Raw genomic sequence first — 9,544 nt, 5'->3', positions numbered from 1 at the left:
TGAATTTAAAAACCAGCAACAGTCCAGATACATTAAAAGATAGCGTGCAGATTTCATGCATAGACACATGAGAACAGAAATGTTTTTAACCTGGATTTAAAAATGTCTCCATTTGGTGAAAGTTTAATCTCCACTGGCAGTTTGTTCCACTTGTTTGCAGCATAACAGCTAAATGCTGCTTCTCCATGTTTAGTCTGGACTCTTATCATTCAGTATCTCCTGACGTTGGGAGCAGAGGCGGTCCTGGCTGGATTTACGCCCTGGGCGAACCATCCTTTGCAGCCCCCCCCCCCTCTAAAAAAAAGACTTACCCCGCCACCAACACAACAACATATTATATTATTTGTATTATTTTATTATATTTAATCTTAAATACAAAAAGGTACAAACAGATACCACATGTAGCTTATAAAAATGCCATGTTATTAGAAGTTATTTAATTTAGCATATAGCTCATAACATTAAAACTAATCCACAGTCAGGACTTCTTGTTGTGTTGCAAACACAAACTACACCAGGTTGCCTTTGGGTGAAATTAGCTGCATGACATGATGCCTCAATTCTAATTCTAGTTCAGCAAAACTAAAACTCAAACAGTCGTGGCTAATAGCAACATGTTAGCAAGAGGCTAACAGATAGCCTATAGCCTACGTCCCTCAGGTCACTGATAGAAATCTGCATCCCTTTATCTTCTGCCCGTTTCTCCTCTTCTCCTCTTCTTCTTCTCTTTCTAAACTGGGCACCTGATGATGATCCGTGATGACTCCACATTATGACCTTTGTTTTTCCCATTAACACCGTCCGGTCACCCGTCAATCAACCGGAGTCACGTGACCTAAACACATTCACGGAGCTGACTGCACAGATTTATTTTATTTTTTTCATTTTTCACATAACTCAGTTAATTACATGAAGGTTTATGAGCGGTAGTCTAGAAAACTGGCGATTTAAAAAAAAAAAAAAAAAAAAAAATTTGAGGGCGCTCGTGCACCCTGGGCAGCCGCCCACGTTGCCCACAGCAAAAACCGGCCCTGGTTGAGAGTTTGTCCTTCAAAGTAAAGACAACATGACTTTATGTGTTTATGCTTTTATCCATAGAGACATAACTAACGGTCTGTAAGAGTTTCTGTAAGATATTCAGGGACGCCTCTGTTCTGCGGGTAAAGTACGGACTGTCCCTTTAATGCTGGAACATCCGGGCCAGCAGGGGCGCAGTGAGGCCACTCAGGGGCCCCACAGTCTGGGGGACCAAACTGCCTCCACAGCTTTGATTAAAGAAGTGTCACGTGGGGCTTCTGACATGATTAAATCACCAAGAAACGAAACTAAAGTCAGATTCTGCAGTTTTCTTTTGATAAAAATATCTCACTTTATTTAATACTTTATTTAATCCTTTATTTCACGGACACACTGGTTCTTCAATGAGCTGACCGACTGACTCAGTCTCCCCGGTCCTGGAGGAGCTCGGACCCGGCGGACGGAGCGCTCTCAGCGGGCAGGATGCCATGTAGATGCGGGCTGCTGCCCCGCAGGATGCGGGTTATCCTGCCGCTGATCGGCCGCGGAGGAAGCCCCGCGCTGCCGACACACCTCATGACTTTCCGCGCACTTGGGTTGTTGCAGTCCGGCTCTGGAGCAGCCGGTCCCCCGCGGTCCTCTGCGCCTCCAGCGGCTCGGCGTCAGGTCCCCGGACCCCGGTCCTCCAACGCCCCGCCGGTTGAGCATCTGGACCCGGACCAGGTGACAGGCAGCGGCTGGATTAACGGGAAAAAAGACGCTGTCCCGGTCCAGCTTCAGTGAAAACTGTTTTAATGTGTGCGTTAAACTCTTAAAGGAAGCATAATGTTGTAAACAGTCGTTTTCAGCGGGTTTGGCTGATGTTTTAACCGCTGTCTCTGGTTTCATCCTCCGCCTTTGTCCTCGTGTTTTCCCCCGGAGTTCCTCCCCCTGCGGCGCTGGGCGGAGTTTCATACCGGACTAGACGCTCCTTTTGTCGGATTCGTTTCGACCTGACTCCCCGGAGTTTACTACCGAAAAAGACACACTTGCAAAGTCCCGAGAAAACTCAAACGACCACGGTGGTGCGTGGTAATAATCCGGGTTTCTGTCTGAATCAACAGGTAAGCTGTTGATTTTGATTTTCAGCCGATTTCTTGGGTTTTCTGCTCGTTTGTCCCCGAGTCCCCAGAACATTCATGGCGGCTTCGCAGTGAAGGCTTCTGGGGCAGCGGCGGCTCATCCCGCCCGCTCACACCGAAATCTTCTTATTCTGCGGCCTGTCAGCGAAATATCTCTCTATTAACTCAAGATTTACATTTTCTGTTGGATTTTTTTTTTATAAATAAAACCCCGAATGTCGATGTTTTGGTTTTGGTCATTTTAACAGTTTTGTCAAATAATGCGATTATCGGATCCACGTGTCGAAGTAAGCGGCGGCTCGGTGTTCAGGAGTCCGCCTGGTGCTCCTGTTCTCTCGGTTTATGTCACATTTCACATATTCTGTCAGAAAAGGTTCACGCTCGTGTGCCAGCGGAAGCTACGTGCTGACTCCTGCCGGAGGACGGGCGCCATTACCGGGGCAGCTGGAGCCTGACGGCCCGCTGCTCTCAATTAACAGAGCCCGGTTCCGCTCCCGCTGGACGGGCTCTCTGCCCCCGGGCACCGGGGGGTCCCCCGAACCGGAGACGGTCCGCATCGATCCTGCAGAATTTTCCGCGTTTTCCTCCAAACGGAGAGATTCTGGTTCGGTTTGAGTGCTCAGCCTGAAGCTGCAGGCGGGCTGAGCGGCTCTCTGCCGCCCTCCGTGTTCACTCCGGGAGGAGCAAACAGGAGCCCGGGACACACCCGGGACAGACACCCGGACTGCTGGAGTCAGGGCGCTCTGATGCAGAAACCCGGCAGAGTTTCCCCCAGGTGCTCTCAGCTTTAACACGGAGGAGCTTGGTGTTAAAGTGGCAGATTTCTGAGTGGAGTCTGGTGGGTCCAGGTGTCACCAGGTGTCTATAAATACATCCGGATGCTTCAGCGGACCCGGTGACTTTCACAGCCGGGGGGACCGCGGCCGGGGCCTCAGCTGAGCGGGGCCAGAAGGTTCCAGGTTCTGGGTCTGGGTCTGGGTCTGGTTCTGGGCTTGTTTGTACCTGGTGCAGGTGGGCGGGGCGTTCGGAGGTGAACTCTTCTTCTCATTAAAAGCAGCTTTTACTCACACAGCTGAGCTCCTCCTGTTAAAGTAAAGTTCAAAGAGTTCCTGGTGGTGGCCCCCGGTCAGTGGGGGCCGGTCAGTGGGGGCCGGTCCAGCTCAGTGCTGCCTCTGCTGTAGTAACAGGTGTGACCAGGGCTGTGTTCGAAACCGCCTACTACATACTGCATACTGCATACTACATACTACATACTACATACTGCATACTACATACTGCATACTACATACTGCATACTGCATACTACATACTACATACTGCATACTACATACTGCATACTACATACTACATACTACATACTGCATACTACATACTGCATACTGCATACTACATACTGCATACTACATACTGCATACTACATACTGCATACTGCATACTACATACTGCATACTGCATACTACATACTACATACTACATACTGCATACTACATACTGCATACTACATACTACATACTGAATACTACATACTACATACTGCATACTACATACTACATAATGCATACTGCATACTACATACTGCATACTACATACTGCATACTACATACTGCATACTGCATACTACATACTACATACTGCATACTACATACTGCATACTACATACTGCATACTACATACTACACACTACATACTGCATACTACATACTGCATACTACATACTGCATACTACATACTACATAATGCATACTGCATACTACATACCGCATACTACATACCGCATACTACATACTGCATACTGCATACTACATACTGCATACTACATACTACATACTACATAATGCATACTGCATACTGCATACTACATATTACATACTGCATACTATATACTACATACTGCATACTACATACTGCATACTGCATACTACATACTGCATACTACATAATGCATACTGCATACTGCATAATGCATACTGCATACTGCATAATGCATACTGCATACTGCATAATGCATACTGCATACTACATACTGCATACGGCATACTACATACTACATACCGCATACTGCATACTACATACTACATACTGCATACTGCATACTACATACTGCATACTACATACTACATACTGCATACTACATACTGCATACTACATAATGCATACTGCATACTGCATACTACATACTACATACTGCATACTACATACTGCATACTACATACTACACACTACATACTGCATACTACATACTGCACACTACATACTGCATACTACATACTGCATAATGCATACTGCATACTACATACTGCATACTACATACTACATAATGCATACTGCATACTGCATACTACATATTACATACTGCATACTACATACTGCATACGGCATACTACATACTGCATACTACATACTGCATACTACATACTGCATACTGCATGCTACATACTGCATACTACATAATGCATACTGCATACTGCATACTGCATACGGCATACTACATACTTCATACTGCATACTACATACCACATACCACATACCGCATACTACATACCGCATACTGCATACTACATACCGCATACCACATACTGCATACTACATAATGCATACGGCATACTACATACTACATACTGCATACTACATACTGCATACTACATACTGCATACTGCATGCTACATACTGCATACTACATAATGCATACTGCATACTGCATACGGCATACTACATACTTCATACTGCATACTACATACCACATACCACATACCGCATACTACATACCGCATACTGCATACTACATACCGCATACCACATACTGCATACTACATAATGCATACTACATACTTCATACTACATACTACATACTTCATACTACATACCGCATACTTCATACCGCATACTACATACCGCATACTTCATACCGCATACTGCATACTACATACCGCATACTGCATACTACATACCGCATACCACATACCGCATACCACATACTGCATACTACATAATGCATACTACATACTTCATACTACATACTACATACTTCATACTACATACCGCATACTTCATACCGCATACTTCATACCGCATACTGCATACCACATACTGCATACTACATACTGCATACTACATACCGCATACTGCATACCGCATACTGCATACCACATACTACATACTGCATACTACATACTACATACTACATACCGCATACTTCATACCGCATACTTCATACCGCATACTGCATACCGCATACTGCATACTACATACTACATAGCGCATACTACATACCGCATACTACATACCGCATACTGCATACCGCATACTACATACTGCATACTGCATACTACATACCGCATACTACATACCGCATACTACATACCGCATACTGCATACCGCATACTGCATACCGCATACTACATACTACATACTACATACCGCATACTGCATACCGCATACTACATACTACATACCACATACTGCATACTACATACCGCATACTGCATACCACATACTGCATACTACATACCGCATACTGCATACCACATACTGCATACTACATAGCGCATACTACATAGCGCATACTACATAGCGCATACTGCATACCGCATACTACATACCGCATACTGCATACTACATACCGCATACTACATACCGCATACTACATACCGCATACTACATACCGCATACTACATACTACATACCGCATACTGCATACTGCATACTACATACTGCATACTACATACTGCATAATATACTTCATACTACATACCGCATACTTCATACCGCATACTACATACTGCATACTGCATACCGCATACTTCATACCGCATACTACATACTACATACTGCATACCACATACTACATACTACATACTACATACTGCATACTACATACTTCATACCGCATACTGCATACTACATACTGCATACTGCATACTTCATACAGCATACTTCATACTGCATACTGCATACTACATACTTCATACTACATACCGCATACTTCATACCGCATACTTCATACCGCATACTGCATACCACATACTGCATACTACATACTACATAGCGCATACTACATACCGCATACCGCATACTACATACCACATACTACATACTGCATACTACATACTACATACTTCATACTACATACCGCATACTTCATACCGCATACTTCATACCGCATACTGCATACCACATACTGCATACTACATACTACATAGCGCATACTACATAGCGCATACTACATACCGCATACTGCATACCGCATACTACATACTGCATACTGCATACTACATACCGCATACTACATACCGCATACTACATACCGCATACTGCATACCGCATACTACATACTACATACCGCATACTGCATACCGCATACTACATACTACATACCACATACTGCATACTACATACCGCATACTGCATACCACATACTGCATACTACATACCGCATACTGCATACCACATACTGCATACTACATAGCGCATACTACATAGCGCATACTACATAGCGCATACTGCATACCGCATACTGCATACTACATACCGCATACTACATACCGCATACTACATACCGCATACTACATACCGCATACTACATACTACATACCGCATACTGCATACTGCATACTACATACTGCATACTACATACTGCATAATATACTTCATACTACATACCGCATACTTCATACCGCATACTACATACTGCATACTGCATACCGCATACTTCATACCGCATACTACATACTACATACTGCATACCACATACTACATACTACATACTACATACTGCATACTACATACTTCATACCGCATACTGCATACTACATACTACATACTGCATACTGCATACTTCATACAGCATACTTCATACTGCATACTGCATACTTCATTCTGCATACTGCATACTTCATTCTGCATACTGCATACTTCATACTGCATACTACATACTGCATACTTCATACTACATACTGCATACTAAATACTGCATACTGCATACTTCATACTGCATACTACATACTGCATACTGCATACTACATACTTCATACTACATACTGCATACTACATACTTCATACTACATACTACATAATGCATACTGCATACGACATACTGCATACTACATATTACATACTGCATACTGCATTCTATATACTACATACTTCATACTACATACTTCATACTACATACTGCATACTGCATACTGCATACCACATACCGCATACTACATACTGCATACTACATACTACATACCGCATACTACATAATGCATACTGCATACTGCATACTACATACTACATACTGCATACTGCATACTGCATACTACATACTGCATAATGCATACTGCATACTACATACTGCATACTACATACTACATACTGCATACGGCATACTACATACTGCATACTACATACCACATACTGCATACTACATACCGCATACTGCATACTACATACCGCATACTACATACCGCATACTGCATACTACATACCGCATACTACATACCGCATACTACATACCGCATACTGCATACCGCATACTACATACTACATACTGCATACTGCATACCGCATACTACATACTACATACTTCATACTACATACCACATACCACATACTGCATACTACATACCGCATACTGCATACTACATACCGCATACTACATACCGCATACTACATACCGCATACTACATACCGCATACCACATACTGCATACTACATAATGCATACTACATACTTCATACTACATACTACATACTTCATACTACATACCGCATACTTCATACCGCATACTTCATACCGCATACTGCATACCACATACTGCATACTACATACCGCATACTACATACCGCATACTGCATACCGCATACTACATACCGCATACTGCATACTACATACCGCATACTACATACCGCATACTACATACCGCATACTGCATACTGCATACTACATACTGCATACTACATACTGCATAATATACTTCATACTACATACCGCATACTTCATACCGCATACTACATACTGCATACTGCATACCGCATACTTCATACCGCATACTACATACTACATACTGCATACTACATACTGCATACCACATACTGCATACTACATACTTCATACCGCATACTGCATACTACATACTGCATACTGCATACTTCATACTGCATACTGCATACTTCATTCTGCATACTGCATACTTCATACTGCATACTACATACTGCATACTTCATACTACATACTGCATACTAAATACTGCATACTGCATACTTCATACTGGATACTACATACTGCATACTACATACTTCATACTACATACTGCATACGACATACTTCATACTACATACTACATAATGCATACTGCATACGACATACTGCATACTACATATTACATACTGCATACTGCATTCTATATACTACATACTTCATACTACATACTTCATACTACATACCACATACTGCATACTGCATACCACATACCGCATACTACATAATGCATACTGCATACTGCATACTACATACTACCTACCGCATACTACATAATGCATACTGCATACTGCATACTACATACTACATACTGCATACTACATACTGCATACTACATACTGCATAATGCATACTGCATACTACATACTGCATACTACATACTACATACTGCATACTACATACCGCATACTGCATACTACATACCGCATACTGCATACCACATACTGCATACTACATAATGCATACTACATACTTCATACTGCATACTACATACTTCATACTACATACCGCATACTTCATACCGCATACTACATACCGCATACTTCATACCGCATACTGCATACTACATACTGCATACTACATACTACATACTACATACCGCATACTTCATACCGCATACTACATACCGCATACTTCATACCGCATACTGCATACTACATACTGCATACTACATACTGCATACTACATACTTCATACTGCATACTACATACTTCATACTACATACCGCATACTTCATACCGCATACTACATACCGCATACTTCATACCGCATACTGCATACTACATACTGCATACTACATACTTCATACTACATACCGCATACTTCATACCGCATACTACATACCGCATACTTCATACCGCATACTGCATACTACATACTGCATACTACATACTGCATACTACATAGCGCATACTACATACCGCATACTACATACCGCATACTGCATACCGCATACTACATACCGCATACTACATACCGCATACTACATACCGCATACCGCATACTACATACCTCATACTACATACTGCATACTGCATACCGCATACTTCATACCGCATACTACATACTACATACTGCATACCGCATACTGCATACCGCATACTACATACTACATACTGCATACTACATACCTCATACTGCATACTGCATACTACATACTTCAT

General features: G+C 42.6%; 1 protein-coding gene across 5 annotated transcripts in view; it reads left to right on the top strand.

Moving 5' to 3' along the window:
- ubtfl (upstream binding transcription factor, like) overlaps positions 1–9,544 on the top strand; it is a 48,510-nt gene that overhangs the window by 655 nt on the left and 38,311 nt on the right. For 2 of the 5 annotated variants that reach the window (XM_075482467.1, XM_075482463.1), the window contains exon 1: positions 1,866–2,120. The exons of 1 other annotated variant lie outside the window; for it this stretch is intronic. The gene's annotated coding sequence lies outside the window, so the exon portion shown is untranslated. Of the gene's footprint in view, positions 1–1,336; positions 1,741–1,795; positions 1,816–1,865; positions 2,121–9,544 lie in introns of those variants that run through there. 2 more of the 5 variants (XM_075482464.1, XM_075482466.1) reach the window with 2 other exon arrangements.

Source organism: Odontesthes bonariensis, chromosome 14 (assembly GCF_027942865.1).
Source record: "Odontesthes bonariensis isolate fOdoBon6 chromosome 14, fOdoBon6.hap1, whole genome shotgun sequence".
NCBI lineage: Eukaryota > Metazoa > Chordata > Actinopteri > Atheriniformes > Atherinopsidae > Odontesthes > Odontesthes bonariensis.
The sequence above is the reverse complement of the archived record's forward strand: the minus strand, read 5'-3'. Positions and strand labels throughout refer to the sequence as shown.